The sequence below is a fragment of the Panulirus ornatus genome, chromosome 21 (genome assembly GCF_036320965.1).
Source record: "Panulirus ornatus isolate Po-2019 chromosome 21, ASM3632096v1, whole genome shotgun sequence".
NCBI lineage: Eukaryota > Metazoa > Arthropoda > Malacostraca > Decapoda > Palinuridae > Panulirus > Panulirus ornatus.
In genome coordinates, this window is record NC_092244.1 from 27,592,952 (window position 1) to 27,618,157 (window position 25,206).

A 25,206-nucleotide genomic window follows, 5' to 3' on the forward strand; every position below is an offset into this window, starting at 1 on the left:
ATAGAGATGCTCTGTGGAAGCTATTAAAGAGTAAAGGGTGCGGGGGGTAAGTTGCTAGAAGAAGTGAAAAGTTTTTACTAAGGATGTAAGGTATGTATACAAGTAGGAAGAGAGGAAAGTGACTGGTTTTCAGTGAATGTCGGTTTGCGGCAGGGGTGCGTCATGTCTCCATGGTTATTTAATTTGTTTATGGATAGGGTGGTTAGGGAGGTGAATGCAAGAGTTTCGGAAAGAGGGGCAACTATGCAGCCTGTTGTGGATGAGAAGGCTTGGGAAGTGAGTCAGTTGTTGTTCGCTGATGATACAGCGCAGTTGGCTGATTGGGGTGAGAAACTGCAGAAGCTGGCGATTGAGTTTGGTAAAGTGTGTGAAAGAAGAAAGCTGAGAGTAAATGTGAATAAGATCAAGGTTATTAGGTTAAGCAGGGTTGAGGCACAAGTGAATTGGGAGGTAGGTTTGAATGGAGAATAAATATATATATATATATATATATATATATATATATATATATATATATATATATATATATATATATATATATATATATATACAGCGCTGGTGGCTGATTCGTGTGAGAAACTGCAGAAGCTGGTGACTGAGTTTGGTAAAGTTTGTGAAAGAAGAAAGCTGAGAGTAAATGTGAATAAGAGGAAGGTTATTAGGTAAAGTAGGGTTGAGGGTCAAGTCAACTGGGAGTTAAGTTTGAATGGAGAAAAGCTGGAGGAAGTGAAGTGTTGTAGATATCTAGGAGTGGATTTGGCAGCGGATGGAACCATCGAAGCGGAAGTGAATCATAGGGTGGGGGAAGGGCCAAAATTCTGGGAGCGTTGAGAATGTGTGGAAGTCGAGAACATTATCTCGGAAAGCAAAGATGGGTATGTTTGAAGGAATAGTGGTTCCAACAATGTTATATGGTTGCGAGGCGTGGGCTATGGATAGAGTTGTGCGGAGGAATGTGGATGTGCTGGAAATGAGATGTTTAAGGACAATGTGTAGTGTGAGATGGTTTGATCGAGTAAGTAATGTAAGGGTAAGAGAGATGTGTGGTAATAAAAAGAGTGTGGTTGGGAGAGCAGAAGAGGGTGTTTGGAAATGGTTTGGTCACATGGAGAGAATGAGTGAGGAAAGATTGACAAAGAGGATATATGTGTCAGAGGTGGAGGGAACGAGGAGAAGTGGGAGACCAAATTGGAGGTGGAAAGATGGAGTGAAAAAGATTTTGAGTGATCGGGGCCTGAACATGCAGGAGGGTGAAAGGCGTGCAAGGAATAGAGTGAATTGGAACGATGTGGATATACCGGGGTCGACGTGCTGTTAATGGATTGAACCAGGGCATGTGAAGCGTCTGGGGTAAACCGTGGAAAGTTCTGTGGGGCCTGGATGTGGAAAGGGAACTGTGGTTTCGGTGCATTATTACATGACAGCTAGAGACTGAGTGTGAACGAATGTGGCCTTGTTGTCTTTTCCTAGCGCTCCCTCGCGCACATTTGGGGGGAGGGGTTTGTTATTTCATGTGTGGCGGGGTGACGATGGGAATGAATAAGGGCAGACAGTATGAATTATGTATAATGTCTGTGTGTATATATATGTATACGTTGAGATGTATAGGTATGTATATTTGCGTGTGTGGACGTGTATGTATATACATGTGTATGTGGGTGGGTTGGAGCATTTCTTTCGTCTGTTTCTTTGCGCTACTTCGCTAACGCGGGAAACAGCGGCAAAGCAAAATAAAAAGAAAAATGATAATGATAATAATATATATATATATATATATATATATATATATATATATATATATATATATATATATATATATATATATATTGTATATGTATATGTAATTGTATATGTATATCTTTTTCCGTGTTCATTGTATATATATATATATATGTATATATATATATATATATATATATATATATATACAATGAACACGGAAAAAGATATACATATACAATACTATATTTTCTCATTCCAGACCTCAAGAATATAATGAACCACAACAGAGGGTGGGATAGTGCATTGATATCATTATAAAAGGATTTCCCTTTCGTTCTATCCTGTCTTATTCCACGCAGGTCTACTTCAGCACTACATGGCTTTTCTCCCTTCCTTTTTCTAACAGATTGTTGTTTCCGGAGGGAGTGGAGGGTGGAGAAAGGGCCTCCTTCCCGTTCTATCCTTACCATAGGAACAGACAGATCTAAGTGTAGAAAAAGATAACCGAGACATGCCCAACGGGTCCTCTGTTTTCTGGCTTTCCTACGTACGCCTATGTCCTCTCTCTCTCTCTCTCTCTCTCTCTCTCTCTCTCTCTCTCTCTCTCTCTCTCTCTCTCTCTCTCTCTCTCTCCCTGCGTTTGCTTTCTCTCCGTCTCGCTTCCTCCAAGCCTTTGATGTGACTGGAAATTAATCTATAAATGCCGTCTGCAGGTGACAGCTATTTGAGTTCATGACTGTTGACAATTCGCTAATAAATAAGTTTCCCGGGAGACCTCCAACCAGCAGTTATGGTGGAAAATAACCAGTGAAGAACGCATGTTTGCTGTGCTGAGCCAAGATACGTCCTTTTAAGTCGTGGATCTCTAATTACCTCTCACCTTCCACTTACACACCTGCCTCTTACACACGCCTGACGACGGGTAGATAGACATCAAAGACTACGATAGATTATATAGGTGGTACAGCTCATGTTATAGGAGGTAAGCATCTAAGAATTGCTCTTGTGGGACCCCAGCTCATGCAATACCGTCGTACAGGAATAAATATCAAAAGGGAATTAGGTAGAGATTGTTTAGGATAATTGAGAGATTCCAGGCAAAGTATGTTACATTGTTGCAGATAATGCCGCAAGCATAATACATCCAGTTATAATGCTTGATACGCCTCATTTACCATGCTTGCCTCGTACATTCAACCTTATCGTAAATGATGGGCTTCTGCGCATGACTGATTTACGTGGAAGAAGTCGCAATACAGCGGCTCCACTTTCACAAAGGCGTTTTCTATGTTCAGAATATGGAGTAGGGGCGGGTTGAGCCCCACTTCCTGGGGCATAAACTAAGGTTAGAGAAGGCCCCCTTGCCCCGATCCAGCCCCCAACCCCCCTCCAAGCCCGACCTCATCCCAACACCCAGCTTCTCCGCCTTATCGAGCAAGAAGAAGCAGCAGTTGAAGTTGCACTTGCAAGATTGGATAACCCCGGTAGCTCTTCCATCACCAGCCAAACGAAAGGTAATGAAGGAACCCATTGAAAGCTCGCGTCCTTTTAGTGAAATAAGGAAGACATTTGCCCGGAGAGGCGTGTCCCATCCTGGAAGATCTTCCCTCCTGCTGCCATCGTACACACATCTGTGTCTCAGACAAGCAGGGAACATGAGCACACACCCCCGGTGGAGACAGCCATCCAGACTGGATGACGAGACACGTCTTAGTGATGGAGGGACATCCACCTCTGTGTCTCCGTCAGTCATCCTGGGTCAACGATGTGATAATGTGCCCTTGATCTCCACCAGCACAGTCATGATGTCCAGGCTGACCCGAACTGTAAGCGATCCATACTCAGCCAGTGATCCAGCTGCTCTGGAAGCTGGAGATACCACAATATATATATATATATATATATATATATATATATATATATATATATATATATATATATATATATATATTTACTTATTCATTTATTATACCTTATCGCTGTCTACCGCGTTAGCGAGGTAGCGCAAGGAAACAGACGAAAGAGTGGCCCTACCCACCCACATACACATGTATATACATAAACGCCCACACACGCACATATACATACCGATACATTTCAACGTATACATACATATACATGTATACATACATATGTACACATGTACATATTCATACTTCCTGTCTTCATCCATTTCCGTCGCCACCCCGCCACACATAAAATGGCAACCCCCTCCCCCTGCGCGTGCGATGCAGCGCTTGGAAAAGACAATAAAGGCCACATTCGTTCACACGCAGTCTCTAGCTGCCATGTATAATGCACCGAAACCACAGCTACCTTTCCACATCCAGGCCCCACAAACTTTCCATGGTTCACCCCAGACGCTTCACATGCCCTGGCTCAATCCATTGACAGCACGCCAACCCCGGTATACTACATCGTTCCAATTCACTCTATTCCTTGCACGCCTTTCACCCTCCTGTATGTTCAGGCCCCGATCTTTCAAAATCTTTTTCACTCCATCTTTCCACCTCCAGTTTGGTCTCCCACTTCTCCTCGTTCCCTCCACCTCTGACACATATATCCTCTTTGTCAATCTTTCTTCACTCATTCTCTCCATGTGACCGAACCATTTCAATACACCCTTTTCTGCTCTCTGAACCACACTCTTTTTATTACCACTCATCTCTCTTACACTTTCATTACTTACCCGTTCAAACCACCTCACACCACATATTGTCCTCAAACATTTCATTTCCAACACATCCACCCTCCTCCGTACAACCCCATCTGTAACCCATGCGTCGCAACCATACAACATTGCTGGAACCACTATTCCCTCAAACATACCCATTTTTGCTCCCCGAGATAACACTTTCGCCCTCTACATATTCTTGAACGCTTCCAGAACCCTCGCCCCCTCCCCCACCCACTGACTCACTTCTGCTTTCATGATTCCATACGCAGCTAAATCCACTCCCAGATATCTAAAACACTTCACTTCCTCCAGTTTTTCTCCATTCAAACTTACCTCCCAATTGACTTGTCCCTCAACCCTACTGAACCCAATGATCTTGCTCTTATTCACTTTTACTCTCAACCTTCTTCTTTCACACACTTTACCAAACTCAGTCACCAACTTCTGCAGTCTCTCACATGAATCAGCCACCAGTGCTGTATCATCTGCGGACAACAACCGACTCACTTCCCAAGCTCTCTCATCCCCAACAGACTTCATACTTGCCCTCTTTCCAAAACTCTTGCATTTACCTCCCTAACAACCCCATCCATAAACAAATTAAACAACCATGGCGACATCACACACCCCTGCCGCAAACCTACATTCACTGAGAACCAATCACTTTCCTCTCTTCCTACACGTACACATGCCTTACATCCTCGATAAAAACTTTTCACTGCTTCTAATATATATATATATTACGGGAATGCGTCTGCTTGAGGTTACACTGTGACTGAAAAGTCACTTTGGCTAGGCTGTATCACTGGGAGTACAGCCGTCGTCAGAGAACACAATCCAAAGGAGTCTACATTAACCCACGACTGGAAATAGCGCAGCCTTGAGCTACAGGAACCTTTAGAAAGGTCTTGGGGGTAATAATGAATAAATAATTCAATAAATAAATCTATCATGGGTGTTAAAACTTTAGAAGCAGTTGCAATGACCTGCGATTTCTTGTTACAGACATTTATTCAGGATCACCTGGGCTGCATAGGTCACAAGGTATAACCTCCCTCGGTACATTCCCTGTAGTTGAGATCTGATACCGAACAACTTATTGCGGTGTCACAAACGCTCCCTCCCTCATGTGTGTGGGTGGAGTGAAGGGTTGTCTGATGATAAGGCTCGATATTTTCATACCACTTTCATTTGAAATCTGACATTCAATTCAGTAACGGTTGCTGCTCGAAATATATCATTTTTTTACTTCATATTTCTCTGTACAAAGGAATTCAAACAGGAATAGAGAACTGGAACCTTTCGAGGCTGTTTGTGAAAGGGGAAGAGAGTTTGAAATTCACAGATTAGATAAAAATACCATAAACTTTTCACGTATCTAAGAAGTTGTCAATAATGTCACTTGTGGAATAGAGGCAAAATATTCATCAACTCTGTTCTGCAACGTAACAATGGTACTTCTTTCAAACTACTCTGACTGGTAAATCATCTCATTAACAATCTTGCTGAAGAAGGAGCACCTCGTTTCATTCGAGGTCAAACGTGTTGTTGACTGGTTGGTAAGGATATTTAATGTATGTATGGTTCATGGTGAGGTGCCTGAGGATTGGCGGAATGCATGCATAGTGCCATTGTACAAAGGCAAAGGAGATAAAGGTGAGTGCTCAAATTACAGAGGTATAAGTTTGTTGAGTATTCCTGGTAAATTATATGGGAGGGTATTGATTGAGAGGGTGAAGGCATGTACAGAGCATCAGATTGGGCAAGAGCAGTGTGGTTTCAGAAGTGGTAGAGGATGTGTGGATCAGGTGTTTGCTTTGAAGAATGTATGTGAGAAATACTTAGAAAAGCAAATGGATTTGTATGTAGCATTTATGGATCTGGAGAAGGCATATGATACAGGTGATAGAGATGCTCTGTGGAAGCTATTAAAGAGTAAAGGGTGCGGGGGGTAAGTTGCTAGAAGAAGTGAAAAGTTTTTACTAAGGATGTAAGGTATGTGTACAAGTAGGAAGAGAGGAAAGTGACTGGTTTTCAGTGAATGTCGGTTTGCGGCAGGGGTGCGTCATGTCTCCATGGTTATTTAATTTGTTTATGGATAGGGTGGTTAGGGAGGTGAATGCAAGAGTTTCGGAAAGAGGGGCAACTTTGCAGCCTGTTGTGGATGAGAAGGCTTGGGAAGTGAGTCAGTTGTTGTTCGCTGATGATACAGCGCAGTTGGCTGATTGGGGTGAGAAACTGCAGAAGCTGGCGATTGAGTTTGGTAAAGTGTGTGAAAGAAGAAAGCTGAGAGTAAATGTGAATAAGATCAAGGTTATTAGGTTAAGCAGGGTTGAGGCACAAGTGAATTGGGAGGTAGGTTTGATTGGAGAATAAATATATATATATATATATATATATATATATATATATATATATATATATATATATATATATATATATATATATACAGCGCTGGTGGCTGATTCGTGTGAGAAACTGCAGAAGCTGGTGACTGAGTTTGGTAAAGTGTGTGAAAGAAGAAAGCTGAGAGTAAATGTGAATAAGAGGAAGGTTATTAGGTAAAGTAGGGTTGAGGGTCAAGTCAACTGGGAGTTAAGTTTGAATGGAGAAAAGCTGGAGGAAGTGAAGTGTTGTAGATATCTAGGAGTGGATTTGGCAGCGGATGGAACCATCGAAGCGGAAGTGAATCATAGGGTGGGGGAAGGGCCAAAATTCTGGGAGCGTTGAGAATGTGTGGAAGTCGAGAACATTATCTCGGAAAGCAAAGATGGGTATGTTTGAAGGAATAGTGGTTCCAACAATGTTATATGGTTGCGAGGCGTGGGCTATGGATAGAGTTGTGCGGAGGAATGTGGATGTGCTGGAAATGAGATGTTTAAGGACAATGTGTGGTGTGAGATGGTTTGATCGAGTAAGTAATGTAAGGGTAAGAGAGATGTGTGGTAATAAAAAGAGTGTGGTTGGGAGAGCAGAAGAGGGTGTTTGGAAATGGTTTGGTCACATGGAGAGAATGAGTGAGGAAAGATTGACAAAGAGGATATGTGTGTCAGAGGTGGAGGGAACAAGGAGAAGTGGGAGACCAAATTGGAGGTGGAAAGATGGAGTGAAAAAGATTTTGAGTGATCGGGGCCTGAACATGCAGGAGGGTGAAAGGCGTGCAAGGAATAGAGTGAATTGGAACGATGTGGATATACCGGGGTCGACGTGCTGTTAATGGATTGAACCAGGGCATGTGAAGCGTCTGGGGTAAACCGTGGAAAGTTCTGTGGGGCCTGGATGTGGAAAGGGAGCTGTGGTTTCGGTGCATTATTACATGACAGCTAGAGACTGAGTGTGAACGAATGTGGCCTTGTTGTCTTTTCCTAGCGCTCCCTCGCGCACATTTGGGGGGAGGGGTTTGTTATTTCATGTGTGGCGGGGTGACGATGGGAATGAATAAGGGCAGACAGTATGAATTATGTATAATGTCTGTGTGTGTATATATATGTATACGTTGAGATGTATAGGTATGTATATTTGCGTGTGTGGACGTGTATGTATATACATGTGTATGTGGGTGGGTTGGGCCATTTCTCTCGTCCGTTTCTTTGCGCTACTTCGCTAACGCGGGAAACAGCGACTAAGCAAAATAAAAAGAAAAATGATAATGATAATAATATATATATATATATATATATATATATATATATATATATATATATATATATATATATATATATATATATATTGTATATGTATATGTAATTGTATATGTATATCTTTTTCCGTGTTCATTGTATATATATATATATATGTATATATATATATATATATATATATATATATATACAATGAACACGGAAAAAGATATACATATACAATACTATATTTTCTCATTCCAGACCTCAAGAATATAATGAACCACAACAGAGGGTGGGATAGTGCATTGATATCATTATAAAAGGATTTCCCTTTCGTTCTATCCTGTCTTATTCCACGCAGGTCTACTTCAGCACTACATGGCTTTTCTCCCTTCCTTTTTCTAACAGATTGTTGTTTCCGGAGGGAGTGGAGGGTGGAGAAAGGGCCTCCTTCCCGTTCTATCCTTACCATAGGAACAGACAGATCTAAGTGTAGAAAAAGATAAGCGAGACATGCCCAACGGGTCCTCTGTTTTCTGGCTTTCCTACGTACGCCTATGTCCTCTCTCTCTCTCTCTCTCTCTCTCTCTCTCTCTCTCTCTCTCTCTCTCTCTCTCTCTCTCTCTCTCTCTCCCTGCGTTTGCTTTCTCTCCGTCTCGCTTCCTCCAAGCCTTTGATGTGACTGGAAATTAATCTATAAATGCCGTCTGCAGGTGACAGCTATTTGAGTTCATGACTGTTGACAATTCGCTAATAAATAAGTTTCCCGGGAGACCTCCAACCAGCAGTTATGGTGGAAAATAACCAGTGAAGAACGCATGTTTGATGTGCTGAGCCAAGATACGTCCTTTTAAGTCGTGGATCTCTGATTACCTCTCACCTTCCACTTACACACCTGCCTCTTACACACGCCTGACGACGGGTAGATAGACATCAAAGACTACGATAGATTATATGGGTGGTACAGCTCATGTTATAGGAGGTAAGCATCTAAGAATTGCTCTTGTGGGACCCCAGCTCATGCAATACCGTCGTACAGGAATAAATATCAAAAGGGAATTAGGTAGAGATTGTTTAGGATAATTGAGAGATTCCAGGCAAAGTATGTTACATTGTTCCACATAATGCCGCAAGCATAATACATCCAGTTATAATGCTTGATACGCCTCATTTACCATGCTTGCCTCGTACATTCAACCTTATCGTAAATGATGGGCTTCTGCGCATAACTGATTTACGTGGAAGAAGTCGCAATACAGCGGCTCCACTTTCACAAAGGCATTTTCTATGTTCAGAATATGGAGGAGGGGCGGGTTGAGCCCCACTTCCTGGGGCATAAACTAAGGTTAGAGAAGGCCCCTTGCCCCGATCCAGCCCCCAACCCCCCTCCAACCCCGACCTCACCCCAACCCCCAGCTTCTCCGCCTTATCGAGCAAGAAGAAGCAGCAGTTGAAGTTGCACTTGCAAGATTGGATAACCCCGGTAGCTCTTCCATCACCAGCCAAACGAAAGGTAATGAAGGAACCCATTGAAAGCTCGCGTCCTTTTAGTGAAATAAGGAAGACATTTGCCCGGAGAGGCGTGTCCCATCCTGGAAGATCTTCCCTCCTGCTGCCATCTTACACACATCTGTGTCCCAGACAAGCAGGGAACATGAGCACACACCCCCGATGGAGACAGCCATCCAGACTGGATGACGAGACACGTCTTAGTGATGGAGGGACATCCACCTCTGTGTCTCCGTCAGTCATCCTGGGTCAACGATGTGATAATGTGCCCTTGATCTTCACCAGCACAGTCATGATGGCCAGGCTGACCCGAACTGTAAGCGATCCATACTCAGCCAGTGATCCAGCTGCTCTGGAAGCTGGAGATACCACAATATATATATATATATATATATATATATATATATATATATATATATATATATATATATATATATATATATATTTACTTATTCATTTATTATACCTTATCGCTGTCTACCGCGTTAGCGAGGTAGCGCAAGGAAACAGACGAAAGAGTGGCCCTACCCACCCACATACACATGTAAATACATAAACGCCCACACACGCACATATACATACCGATACATTTCAACGTATACATACATATACATGTATACATACATATGTACACATGTACATATTCATACTTCCTGTCTTCATCCATTTCCGTCGCCACCCCGCCACACATAAAATGGCAACCCCCTCCCCCTGCGCGTGCGATGCAGCGCTTGGAAAAGACAATAAAGGCCACATTCGTTCACACGCAGTCTCTAGCTGCCATGTATAATGCACCGAAACCACAGCTACCTTTCCACATCCAGGCCCCACAAACTTTCCATGGTTCACCCCAGACGCTTCACATGCCCTGGCTCAATCCATTGACAGCACGCCAACCCCGGTATACTACATCGTTCCAATTCACTCTATTCCTTGCACGCCTTTCACCCTCCTGTATGTTCAGGCCCCGATCTTTCAAAATCTTTTTCACTCCATCTTTCCACCTCCAGTTTGGTCTCCCACTTCTCCTCGTTCCCTCCACCTCTGACACATATATCCTCTTTGTCAATCTTTCTTCACTCATTCTCTCCATGTGACCGAACCATTTCAATACACCCTTTTCTGCTCTCTGAACCACACTCTTTTTATTACCACTCATCTCTCTTACACTTTCATTACTTACCCGTTCAAACCACCTCACACCACATATTGTCCTCAAACATTTCATTTCCAACACATCCACCCTCCTCCGTACAACCCCATCTGTAACCCATGCGTCGCAACCATACAACATTGCTGGAACCACTATTCCCTCAAACATACCCATTTTTGCTCCCCGAGATAACACTTTCGCCCTCTACATATTCTTGAACGCTTCCAGAACCCTCGCCCCCTCCCCCACCCACTGACTCACTTCTGCTTTCATGATTCCATACGCAGCTAAATCCACTCCCAGATATCTAAAACACTTCACTTCCTCCAGTTTTTCTCCATTCAAACTTACCTCCCAATTGACTTGTCCCTCAACCCTACTGAACCTAATGATCTTGCTCTTATTCACTTTTACTCTCAACCTTCTTCTTTCACACACTTTACCAAACTCAGTCACCAACTTCTGCAGTCTCTCAACCGAATCAGCCACCAGCGCTGTATCATCAGCGAATAAGGACTGACTCACTTCCCAAGCCTTCTCATCCACAACAGACTGCATAATTGTCCCTCTCTCCAAAACTCTTGCATTCACCTACCTAACCACCCCATCCACAAACAAATTAAAAAACTATGGAGACATCACGCACTTCTGCCGCAAAACGACATTAACTGGGAACCAATCACTTTCCTGTTTTCCTACTCATATACATTCCTTACATCCTTGATAAAAAAAAAAAATTTCACTGCTTCTAGCGACTTACCTCCCACACCATATACTCTTAATACCTTCCACAAAGCATTTCTATCGAATCTATCTTATGCCTTCTCCAGATCCATAAATGCTACATACAAATCCATCTGTTTTTCTAAGTATTTCTCACATACATTCTTCAAAGGATACGCCTGATCCCCACATCCTTTACCACATCTGAAACCACACTGCTCTTCCCCAATCTGATGCTCTGTATATGCCTTCACCCTTTCAATCAATACCCTCCCATATAATTTCCCAGGAATACTCAACAAAATTATACCTCTGTATTTTGAATTCTCACCTTTATCCCCTTTGCCATTATACAATGGTTCTATGCATGTATTCCGCTAATCCTCAGGCACTTCACCATGAACCGTACATACAATGAATATTCTCACCAACCAGTCAACAACGCAGTCACCCCCTTTTTTATAAATTCCACAGCAATGCCATCCAAACCCGCCGCCTTGCCGTCTTTCATCTTCCACAAAGCTTTCATCACCTCTTCTCTGTTTACCAAACCATTCTACCTGACCCTTTCACTTCGCACAACCCCTTGACCAAAACACCCTATATCTGCCACTCTATCATCAAACACATTCAACAAACCTTCAAAGTACTCACTCCATCTCCTCACATCACCACTACTTGTTATCTCCTCCCCATTAGCCCCCTTCACCGATGTTCCCATTTGTTCTCTTGCCTTACGCACTTTATTTACCTCCTTCCAAAACATCTTTTTATTCTCCTTAAAATTTATTGATACTCCCCCACCCCAACTCTCATTTGCCCTCTTTTTCACCTCTTGCAGCTTTGTCTTGACCTCCTGATTCTTTCCTTTATACATCTCTCAGTCATTTGCACTATTTCCCTGCAAAAATCCTCCAAATGCCTCTCTCTTCTCTTTCACTAACAATCTTACTTTTTCATCCCACCACTCACTACCTTTTCTAATCTGTCCACCTCCCACCTTTCTCATGCCACAGGCATCTTTTGCGCAAGCCATCACTGCTTCCCTAGATACATCCCATTCCTCCCCCACTCCACTTACAATATTTGCTCTCACCTTTTTCCATTCTGCACTCAATCTCTCCTGGTACTTCCTCACACAAGTCTCCTTTCCAAGGTCACTTACTCTCACCACTCTCTTCACCCCAACATTCTCTTCTTTTCTGAAAACCTCTAAAAATCATCACCTTCGCCTCCACAAGATAATGATCAGACATCCCTCCAGACGAAATAACACAAGCAAATATATGCCTTAATCATGTTCAACTCAAATGAAAGGAAGAGTTCTTCAGGTCTTAGTACACCTTAATTCTCAGGTGTGTGTCTTCACAACCTCTGCGTCTGGATGACCAGGGGCATGTCGAGGTGTGTCGGTGATTGTGGCTCTCAATCTTGTGACACAAATCATTCTTCAGGACACCCGCTTTGTCCAAGCTACAGTTACGAGCATCGTGAAGTGTTTTAAAACTACGTGTCTTAGTCGCCTTATGAATACTCCTGTCATCTACTGCTTTTACGAACCGTTCTGGTGGATTGGGTTAGATTTTATTCCTAAGCTCTCAAAACCTATTAGTACCTTTGGGAGATGGGTATTCTTGGTGGCCACTTACATATTGGTAAAAGAATTAGATCACATTTGCAACAGTTTCAAAGTATCAGTTAGCCAGAGTGATGCACCACGAGCGAGCCTTCACCAGCGCTCAGTTCTCACTGGCGACTGAAATTGCTGGCGCACTGCTAACTGTAGTACGAAAAGTGATTAACATCCTTATAAGTCTGGGGCTTCGACTAGTTGCATGACGGCCCGTGAATGCGTCATGGTCAGCAACGCTAGACTGCTAGTATTTGTGGGGGTTTTGGCCAATATTCAATCCATCTTATATGTACATCCGCATCTGCATCTCATATAAAAACTCATCCCCTTTTCTATTCCTCTGTTGCAGGTGAGCCGACGCGCCTCTACCCAGGTTAGTAGAGTACCGCCAGTGGGAACCATTCTCTTCAATACATACACACTCCAGTCACATAGTAAGTAGGTCTGTCTGTCTCTCGTACTTCCAGTTAAGAGGTGACCCGTTTTCTTCTGCGTGTCCAACGTAGAGGAGCAGGGATCTCTTAGGTAAATAATTCCTCTTGAAGGAATTAGATGTCGTTCCTTTACAGCCACTCCGTTGGTCGTGGGATGGGGATGGAACCATGGACGTCTGTTACATCCTTGGTTGTATGATGGATGTATTTTGGATCATCGCCTATTAGACCTTGGCTGCTGTTGACGAGCTCTGTCTGCTGTATCATCGTCTGCTCGAGTCATGTATGCTTGGCATCGTCCGTTTGTGTTGTCTGCGGGGTCTTCGGCTGTTAGAAACATGTTTGCGGGGTCTTCGGCTGCTAGAACCATGTCTGCGGGGTCTTCGGCTGTTAGAACCATGTCTGCGGGGTCTTCGGCTGTTAGCACCATGTCTGCGGGGTCTTCGGCTGTTAGAACCATGTCTGCGGGGTCTTCGGCTGTTAAAGCCATGTCTGCGGGGTCTTCGGTTGTTAGAACCATGTCTGCGGGGTCTTCGGCTGTTAGAGCCATGTCTGCGGGGTCTTCGGCTGTTAGAACCATGTCTGCGGGGTCTTCGGCTGTTAGAGCCATGTCTGCGAGGTCTTCGGTTGTTAGAACCATGTCTGCGGGGTCTTCGGCTGTTAGAGCCATGTCTGCGGGGTCTTCGGTTGTTAGAACCATGTCTGCTGGCCCATCGCCTTTTATAGGGTTGTCTGTTGTCTACTGTTTGTCGTCTGTTAGATGGTCTTTCGCAGAGTTTAACTGCTGAACTATCGAGTCTGTTAGAAGGTTATCTTCTTGACAATTGTTTCTTTAGAAAGTTGTCTGCTGGACTATCGACTGTTAGAAAATTGTCTGCTGGACTATTGTTCCTTAGACCAATGTCTGCTGAACCATTGTCTGTTCGAGAGTTGTCTGCTAGGCTTTCATCTCTTTTCCCTCACTGTTGGCACGGTCTCTTTGCTAATGCCGCGATACAATTCCCTCACTGTTGGCAGGATCTTTTGCTAAGTGTTGTCACTGTTGGCAGAATTCAGTCAACATTGGCGCTTGTAAGGTTCCCTTGCTGATGAGAAAACCTGGTTGATGTTGGCACTGTTTTAGCTTCCTCACTGTTGGCAGAGACTAGCTGATGTTACCGCAGTAGCTTTGCCTCTACTGTTGGCAAAATTATGCTGATGATGGAGCCGAAAGGTTCCGTCAGGTAAGGTTTGGCTGTTGACTAACACTCACTCCCTCGCACTAAGTATGATATCGTATTTGACCAATTGTATCGTACCTTAGTCATGGATATATTTCATCGCTTTAATGTACCTCATTCGTGTAAGATATCTCCGTTCCTCGACGTTTGAATTTGAATAATCCAGTCTTCAGAAGCGTGTGGAGAGGTTAGCCGGTGGGAATGATTGCCAGTAGCCGGGTAAGGCTGGTGTAATACCCGTAGGTGGACGTGCTTGTAGTGTTATGTGCTCATTGGTTGTTGCGTGGTGCTGGAGCATGTAGCTGTAGTATCCTGTCTTAGACCGTGTTCTGGTTGTTGATATTACATCGCTGTTCCTTAATAACTGAGGCTTTAGTGATGTGTAGGCGTCATGTGAGGGTAGTATTATGCTTCTTAGTGACATGTAGTGTGATGGAACCTTCTTGTTGGCGTACTGCAAGTCGTCTGGAAGGTGTACAGGTTGTGCTTCCCACGGTAGGTCATGTTGGTAAGGCGCTCCTAAGTCTCCTTGTTGACATTCGAATTCATAAACTACATCGGATTCTGGTAACGTGTCCTTTTCATCCAGATGGTTGCTCATGAAGAGGTTTCTTGTCTTGTTTCATTTCTGTAGTAGATGATTAGCTTGACTTTGCTGTCTTGTGTTGTGTGGTTGATGAGTCTGGAGATCATGAGTCGCAGTACGAGTTCATCTGTCTTGTGGACAGTTTGACATCTGGTTGCCGTGATATATTTTGCTTGTGTTGCTTGAACTTTCTGTTTTCCGTTTTCTAAGAAATATTTCAGGTGCTCGTCGAAGTTAGAGTTCTTGTGGGCGCTGTTGATGAGTGCCTGTTTAATACGCTGTGTTTACCCCTGAAGGAATCGTACGCAGTCTCCCCAGCCATGTGAAAACAGATTCTAGGCAACTTGAAAAAAATCAGTCATCTGGACATTTTAACAAAATATGTTTACATGAAGGACTGCTACCAACATATACAAATATATCAGAATCTATAACCCAGCAGTCGGACAGCAGCAGTTCACCAAGAAGTACAGAAAGCAGCTAATAGAATTCCAGCTCAAGAAGAATCAAGAAGGAGCCCCAATACTCCAGCAGAGAGTGGTAGATCACACTAGGAGAATCGAAGAGTAAATCACATCACTTGTTATCAGAACACAAACCTTGGCCGAGCTTCAAGAAACACAACACCGATTGAAACAGCTACGAAAGCCAACACTGTTAGGAACTTCCATCGTCTGTATGGAGGTAGAATCAGTCTTCCAGATAAAGAAGACACAAGGTTACATCAGTCTATCCAACACCATCTCACACCGGATCAGAAACGCTATTGAACCACGAATTTAAGCGCCACCTGCATCCAAAATTCGACCCCATTCAGAGGATAACACGGAACTTGAGCTCTTGCGTCAGTCCTTGAGGAAACCGGAGATCATCATCATCATAAACTACAGCCCGAAGGACCAACTGTGTGAGGAAGGAGGAAAACGACGTAGTCACAAGTAGAGCTCTTATCTTGACCCCACAGCTTCTCGCAGCAGCCAAAGATCAACAAAACAACAAAGACATCGTCATATGGAAGGCAAATAAGTCAATCATCTACGTTGTCCTTAATAAAGAAGACTACATTCTCAAAGACATTCCAGAATTTAGGAAAATCTCACGAGACGCCACAGAACAACTCAAGACCCCAAGCTAAACAAACTGATCAGCACCGCCAACGCAGGCAGAGCGAACACCGGCTCGCACCTGTCACAGGGCATAACACACCTGCAGACATATATATATATATGGCAACGTCAGGGCACACAAACCAAACGAACTCCTACGTCCCATCATTTCTCACGTCACCACACCAACATACAACGCGGCCAGAGAACTTAACAACATCATGGAGATCCTCCAGCCCAATACTTAATGAGGAATGAGTCGAGAGGAATACGTGTCGGAATTAGGGGGGACAAGGAGGAGCAGGAGATAAACTTAGAGATGTAAGGGTGGATTGTAAAAGATTTTGAGTCCTCGGGGCCTGTACATACAGGAGGGTGAGAGGTTTCCACAAGATAGAGTAAATTGGAGCAATATGATATACGGGGGTCGACGTGCTGTCATTGGACTGAACCAGGGCATACGAAGCAGCCGGGGGAAACCATGGAAATGTCTGTGGGGTTTGTTTGTGGATCGGAGTCTGTAGTTTCAGTGAATTGCACATGATAGCTAGATGTGGGCGAATGAGAGCTTCTTGTTTGAACGTGGCGCTTCGTAAGCAACGCGAGAAATGGCGGAAAACATTTATGAAATAAGGAAAAGAAATATATCTTTCTTTTCTTTCAAACTATTCGCCATTTCCCGCATTAGCGAGGTAGCGTTAAGAACAGAGGACTGGGCCTTTATATATATATATATATATATATATATATATATATATATATATATATATATATATATATATATATATATATATATATATATATATGAGTGTGTGTGTGTGTGTGTATAGAAAGAAAGATAGATATAGTTGTAGATATAGATATAATGCACACCTCAGATCAAAGATATGAGGGGAAATCCCGGTGGAAGGCAAATGGTAATTTGCATCCCGGAGTTTCGTTGCAGAAAGAAGCGGTAATATCCTCAGGCCGGCCTCATTGTAAGTTAATGTGATTAGGTTATAACCTCATCAGTGAATAATGTATGACTGACGTTTAGAAGGTACCCGTTCTGCACGGACCCTTCACGAGGAGATCTGTCACCAGAGCCGTGTTGCTGCTGTTGCCCTCGCTGCTCCTCCTCTGTGTGTGTGTCTCTCTCTCTCTTTCCTCCTCCAGATGCTGTTGAAGATTCAGTTGCTATTGACTTGTTATTTTCACGGACCTGAACTTACTTAGGGCTGTTGCTGTCGGAATGCTGGAATGAAGCACATCTGTCTGAGGCAGGAGCACTTCACCAAGTCACCAGATGGGTCAAACTGGACCAACGTACACCTCAGTGGTCACCAAGTTCATCCTAATGGTGCATTTTGTCCCTCACCCCCCATGTGGTGCACTCACCAGGTTCATACCAGTGACGCACCAGTCCCCCACTGGTAATTAGGATCATCCAACTTGCGACCCAGTAGGTCATCTGCCACACAGGTCAGGTATGACTCTATCTAATAGGTCAAGTGACCTGTGAACTGAGGTATGACCTCAGCTGACCTTTAGAGACACGCAATACATGCATCAGGTTTCCCCAATCGAAACATTATAAACGTTTATGCACACTAACGCCAGACATCTTTACCTAAAACGTGATGAACTGACACCATGCGCTCTGTCACATAATCCCGATGCCACAACGAAAACGGAGGATAAGAAACGTAATTCAAATCATCACTGATGAATGAAGTCAGCACCAGCCCTCAACAGTCACCAGGTACACCCTGCTGGCTCATGGGCACTTCATCAGTCACCAGGTACATCTTGATGACGCACCAGCACTTCATCAGTCACCAGGTACATCCTCCTGACGCAGTGGACCCTCAGCTCTCACCAGGTGCCTCCTGCAGGCGCATACAGGCGCATCTGCTTCTTCAGGACTTTACAAGTTGATGGGGGAAGAAGAGCACTTCATCAGCCAATGCAGTCATTATTCCTGCTTGACTTACCACCATCATAAATTACGCCACAACTTTTATCGGTTTAAAGTTTAAAAACAGAGGCAAGGCGAGGCATCCTTCCGATCCGTTCCAAGCCAGAGGCAAGGCGAGGCATCCTTCCGATCCGTTCCAAGCCAGCAGTAGGCGAGGCATCCTCCCGATCCTTTTTAGGCTAGAGGCAGGCGAAGCATCTCCCGATCTCTTTCATGCCAGGGAAGGCGAGGCATCGCCCGATCTCCATGTCAGGGAAGACGAGGCATCCTCCGACGCCTCATTCATGAGAGGGAAGCCATCATGAAAACCTCAGCTTGGCCTGGCAGAGCAGAACCTCTGGCTACTCCACTGCTGATGCAACACGTCCTCCTGCGCTGTCTGGCGACGTGAAATAATTGGATTGTAATTTCTTTTATGCAAATGACTTTGATGAAACATATTTTCCTCCGGCTGCCTTTGCAGCTGGGAACAGCTGAATACTCAGCTTTGGTCGGCTGAACTGGTGCAGCACGTCATACCAGACTGCCTGCAATTGGCACATCGTCTCCTGCAAAACTCGATATTTCTTTTTTTTATGTTAGCTGAGACGACATGGGCAACTGACGCCCTAATCAAGACCATCCCATTAACGATATATATATATAGGTGTATCCTAGCCTGAGCCAGGTACCCATTTTATCGACCAATCCCTTAGGGGTGGATGAACAGCTGGGTTGAGAGTGGACCGACTATCGCACCCATGACTCGAACCTATGCGCTCGACCCTGGGCGGCTCGTGAATGCGTCAGAGGAACGCTAATCGCTACACCACGGGCGTCCAAATACACCCATGTCGGAATCTGTGTTGATGAGATGCCTTTGCCTCGGTTTCTTGGGCTGTGGGTTAGGTTTGGTTATCCCACACCAGCTGACTACACAAGTCAGACACTCCTCTGGAGGATATAGTGCGACACATCCCTGTCTCTGTAACACAGACGGTTGCTTCTATATCAGTGTAATCTTTGTTATCATTTCTCTCATGGAGAGGAGGATCAATAGTATTATCAATAATACATCTCCTCGCTGCCCTCATAGTAATGACTCTTGTTTGCAACGATAGTGACCTTATGGAGACGATCGTAAGCCCTTTCGTTCTATGACCCATGACTCCACTCATGACCTGATTCGTGTCTCCTCTCTCTATTTCATCAGTTCGTGAGGCTTATGGCGCATCCAGTTTGTGAGCTCCGTTCGTGGTCTCACACTCGTTGGCACCTTTTTCGTACACCTACACTTAACCCCGTCTCATGAAAGCCCCATAATGATCATACTTTTAAGTGCTGCTCATGACCACCACATTATTGTCCCAATAGTTGTCCCTCGTGTGGCTGTGGGATCCCCATAATAGCCCTCTTATGGCCGTAGTATTGATCCGCTTGTTGCCTCTCCTCCAGCTCTCGTCCATTCAAGGCTGCAATACTGACCCTTTCGTGGCTGGCCCCGCTCACAGCTTTGATCTTGACCCAATTGTTGTCCCACGTACGTTATGATCTGTTCACTCTCTCCTTGTCCCATTTCAGACAATGATAATGACCAAGTCGTGACCTCACCTGTGGTTGTGCTAGTGACCACGTTTGACCACATTCTTGCACGTATTATTGACCCCTGAACACTCACTTGAAGCAGTGATATCGACCCACTCATGGTTCCTAGTTACGGCTGTACTATTGACCCAATCGTTGCCCTTAATTAGCTAGTGATATTGACCCGCTCGTAGCCATGCCTTTGTGTCATTACTCTAACTCCTACCATTAGTTCTGACCGTCGTATTGACCAGTTCTTTGCTGTTCTTCAAACTGCTTTATTATCCCCCTTGGAGCTGTGCTATTGACTTAATATTCCCCCCATTTTTAACCGTCTTAATGACCCATTCGTTATCCTAGTTAAGGCTGTATTATTAACCCAGTCATAGCCCCTCTTATAATTGTATTAATGACCCACTCGTTCCCCATCTCTTAATTGCCCTGATGGCATATTAATTGTCCCCTTTCGGACTGAGCTAATGGCTGTCTTGGGGCTCCAGTTGTGACCGTACCGCTGACCTCGGGGCTCCAGTTGTGACCGTACCGTTGGCCTCGGGGCTCCAGTTGTGACCGTACCGTTGGCCTCGGGGCTACAGTTGTGACCATACTGTTGACATCGGGGCTCCAGTTGTGACCATACTATTGACATCGGGGCTCCAGTTGTGACCGTACCGTTGGCCTCGGGGCTACAGTTGTGACCATACTGTTGACATCGGGGCTCCAGTTGTGACCATACTATTGACATCGGGGCTCCAGTTGTGACCGTACCGTTGGCCTCGGGGCTACAGTTGTGACCATACCGTTGACCTCGGGGCTCCAGTTGTGACCGTACCGCTGACCTCGGGGCTCCAGTTGTGACCGTACCGTTGGCCTCGGGGCTCCAATTGTGACCATACCGTTGACCTCGGGGCTCCAGTTGTGACCGTACCGTTGACCTCGGGGCTCCAGTTGTGACCGTACCGCTGACCTCGGGGCTCCAGTTGTGACCGCACCGTTGGCCTCGGGGCTCCAATTGTGACCATACCGTTGACCTCGGGGCTCCAGTTGTGACCGTACCGTTGACCTCGGGGCTCCAGTTGTGACCGTACCGTTGACCTCGGGGCTCCAGTTGTGACCGTACCGTTGGCCTCGGGGCTCCAGTTGTGACCGTACCGTTGGCCTCGGGGTTCCAGTTGTGACCGTACCGTTGGCGTCGGGGTTCCAGTTGTGACCGTACCGTTGACCTCGGGGTTCCAGTTGTGGCCGTACCGTTGGCCTCGGGGTTCCAGTTGTGACCGTACCGTTGACCTCGGGGCTCCAGTTGTGACCGTACCGTTGACCTCGGGGCTCCAGTTGTGACCGTACCGTTGGCCTCGGGGCTCCAGTTGTGACCGTACCGTTGGCCTCGGGGCTCCAGTTGTGACCGTACCGTTGGCCTCGGGGCTCTAGTTGTGACCGTACCGTTGGCCTCGGGGCTCCAGTTGTGACCGTACCGTTGACCTCGGGGCTCCAGTTGTGACCGTACCGTTGGCCTCGGGGTTCCAGTTGTGACCGTACCGTTGACCTCGGGGCTCCAGTTGTGACCGTACCCTTGGCCTCGGGGCTCCAGTTGTGACCATACTGTTGACATCGGGGCTCCAGTTGTGACCGTACCGTTGACCTCGGGGCTCCAGTTGTGACCGTACCCTTGGCCTCGGGGCTCCAGTTGTGACCATACTGTTGACCTCGGGGCTCCAGTTGTGACCGTACGGTTGACCTCGGGGCTCCAGTTGTGACCGTACCCTTGGCCTCGGGGCTCCAGTTGTGCCCATACTGTTGACATCGGGGCTCCAGTTGTGACCGTACCGTTGGCCTCGTGGCTCCAGTTGTGACTGTACCGTTGGCCTCGGGGCTCCAGTTGTGACCGTACCGTTGGCCTCGGGGCTCCAGTTGTGACCGTACCGTTGGCGTCGCCACTGCCTCTCTTCAAACTGTGTTGTCCTTTCACTCGTTACTGATGGTTGATATATTGATCCGTCCGTGGCCCACCTTGTGGCTGCATAGGTGAGTCACTGATTGTCTTGCTTGCGTCAATACAACTGAAGTAATCCTCTTCCCTCTTCATGCTATGTTGTTGATCAGCGTGTTGGTGGCGCTGTTATTGACCCCACTTCTAATCTCACTTGTAGGTGTAATATTAACACATGATCAGTACCACCGGTAGTTATGATATTGACCTCCTACTTGTGTCGGCACCATTGACCCTACCTATTGTATCGCCTATGCTATTCTGTAGGACCAGTTGTTGACCCAATTGTGATTGCAATAGTGACCCAATCGCTGGCCTATTTAGGGATTTCCAAGTGACTCACGTATGGCTTTATTCATGGCTACTGATCAGACTTACTCATAGCCCAGTCATGAATGTTGTCATTGACCCACACGCGGCCATACCTATAACGTTCATCCACTTGTTGATCCAATTCATGGCTGTAATTTTCCTTCGTTATTACCTCCATTTAGATAATGACCCAGTGGCAGTTGACCCATTTTTTTTTTCCAATGTTAGCTGAGACGGCAAAGCAGATGAGCCCTTAATCAAAGCCATCTCACTAACGCTATACTTGCATATATATATATATATATATATATATATATATATATATATATATATATATATATATATATATATATATATATATATATTGGAAAGGATCACAATTTTGCGCGTGATCAAGAATTTCCTATGATTCCACGGGGTAAATGAAACATGATAAGTTCCCAAGTGCACTTTCGTGTAATAATCACATCATCAGAGGGGGGGACATAAGAGAGAAATATAACAGTCAATTGATATACATCGAAGACACGAAGCTAGAACGCCATTTTGTAAACGTGCATGTTTACCAAATGGCGTCTTAGCTTCGTCTCTTCGATGTTTATCAACTGATTGTTATATTTATCTCTTGTGTCTCCCCTGATGATGTGATTATTACACGAAAGCGTTCTTGGGAACTTATCGTGTTTCATTTTCCCCGTGGACTCATAGGAATATCTTGATCACATGCAAAATTGTGATCCTTTCCAACATATATACATATATACAGTCCCCTGTTCTTAACGCTACATCGCTAACGCGGGAGATGGCTAATAGTTTGAAAGAAAAAGATAAGATATATATATATATATATATATATATATATATATATATATATATATATATATATATATATATATATATATATATATATTTTTATACTTTGTCGCTGTCTCCCGCGTTTGCGAGGTAGCGCAAGGAAACAGACGAAAGAAATGGCCCAACCCCTCCCATACACATGTATATACATACGTCCACACACGCAAATATACATACCTACACAGCTTTCCATGGTTTACCCCAGACGCTTCACATGCCTTGATTCAATCCACTGACAGCACGTCAACCCCGGTATACCACATCGCTCCAATTCACTCTATTCCTTGCCCTCCTTTCACCCTCCTGCATGTTCAGGCCCCGATCCCTCAAAATCTTTTTCACTCCATCTTTCCACCTCCAATTTGGTCTCCCTCTTCTCCTCGTTCCCTCCACCTCCGACACATATATCCTCTTGGTCAATCTTTCCTCACTCATTCTCTCCATGTGCCCAAACCACTTCAAAACACCCTCTTCTGCTCTCTCAACCACGCTCTTTTTATTTCCACACATCTCTCTTACCCTTACGTTACTCACTCGATCAAACCACCTCACACCACATATTTTCCTCAAACATCTCTTTTCCAGCACATCCATCCTCCTGCGCACAACTCTATCCATAGCCCACGCCTCGCAACCATACAACATTGTTGGAACCACTATTCCTTCAAACATACCCATTTTTGCTTTCCGAGATAATGTTCTCGACTTCCACACATTCTTCAAGGCCCCCAGAATTTTCGCCCCCTCCCCCACCCTATGATCCATTCTGCTTCCATGGTTCCATCCGCTGCCAGATCCACTCCCAGATATCTAAAACACTTCACTTCCTCCAGTTTTTCTCCATTCAAACTCACCTCCCAATTGACTTGACCCTCAACCCTACTGTACCTAATAACCTTGCTCTTATTCACATTTACTCTTAACTTTCTTCTTCCACACACTTTACCAAACTCAGTCACCAGCTTCTGCAGTTTCTCACATGAATCAGCCACCAGCGCTGTATCATCAGCGAACAACAACTGACTCACTTCCCAAGCTCTCTCATCCCCAACAGACTTCATACTTGCCCCTCTTTCCAAAACTCTTGCATTTACCTCCCTAACAACCCCATCCATAAACAAATTAAACAACCATGGAGACATCACACACCCCTGCCGCAAACCTACATTCACTGAGAACCAATCACTTTCCTCTCTTCCTACACGTACACATGCCTTACATCCTCGATAAAAACTTTTCACTTCTTCTAACAACTTGCCTCCCACACCATATATTCTTAATACCTTCCACAGAGCATCTCTATCAACTCTATCATATGCCTTCTCCAGATCCATAAATGCTACATACAAATCCATTTGCTTTTCTAAGTATTTCTCACATACATTCTTCAAAGCAAACACCTGATCCACACATCCTCTACCACTTCTGAAACCACACTGCTCTTCCCCAATCTGATGCTCTGTACATGCCTTCACCCTCTCAATCAATACCCTCCCATATAATTTACCAGGAATACTCAACAAACTTATACCTCTGTAATTTGAGCACTCAATCTTATCCCCTTTGCCTTTGTACAATGGCACTATGCACGCATTCCGCCAATCCTCAGGCACCTCACCATGAGTCATACATACATTAAATAACCTTACCAACCAGTCAACAATACAGTCACCCCTTTTTTTTATAAATTCCACTGCAATACCATCCAAACCTGCTGCCTTTCCGGCTTTCATCTTCCGCAAAGCTTTCACTACCTCTTCTCTGTTTACCAAATCATTTTCCCTAACCCTCTCATTTTGCACACCACCTCGACCAAAACACCCTATATCTGCCACTCTATCATCAAACACATTCAACAAACCTTCAAAATACTCACTCCATCTCCTTCTCACATCACCACTACTTGTTATCACCTCCCCATTTGCGCCCTTCACTGAAGTTCCCATTTGCTCCCTTGTCTTACGCACTTTATTTACCTCCTTCCAGAACATCTTTTTATTCTCCCTAAAATTTAATGATACTCTCTCACCCCAACTCTCATTTGCCCTTTTTTTCACCTCTTGCACCTTTCTCTTGACCTCCTGTCTCTTTCTTTTATACATCTCCCACTCAATTGCATTTTTTCCCTGCAAAAATCGTCCAA

General features: G+C 44.7%; 1 protein-coding gene across 4 annotated transcripts in view; it reads left to right on the forward strand.

Annotated features, from left to right (window-relative positions):
* Positions 1-25,206, forward strand: part of LOC139756427 (uncharacterized) — a 414,929-nt gene that overhangs the window by 106,977 nt on the left and 282,746 nt on the right. For 2 of the 4 annotated variants that reach the window (XM_071675860.1, XM_071675862.1), the window contains exon 2: positions 13,390-13,413. The exons of the other annotated variants lie outside the window; for them this stretch is intronic. The gene's annotated coding sequence lies outside the window, so the exon portion shown is untranslated. The remainder of the gene's footprint in view (positions 1-13,389; positions 13,414-25,206) is intronic. 4 annotated transcript variants of the gene reach the window in all.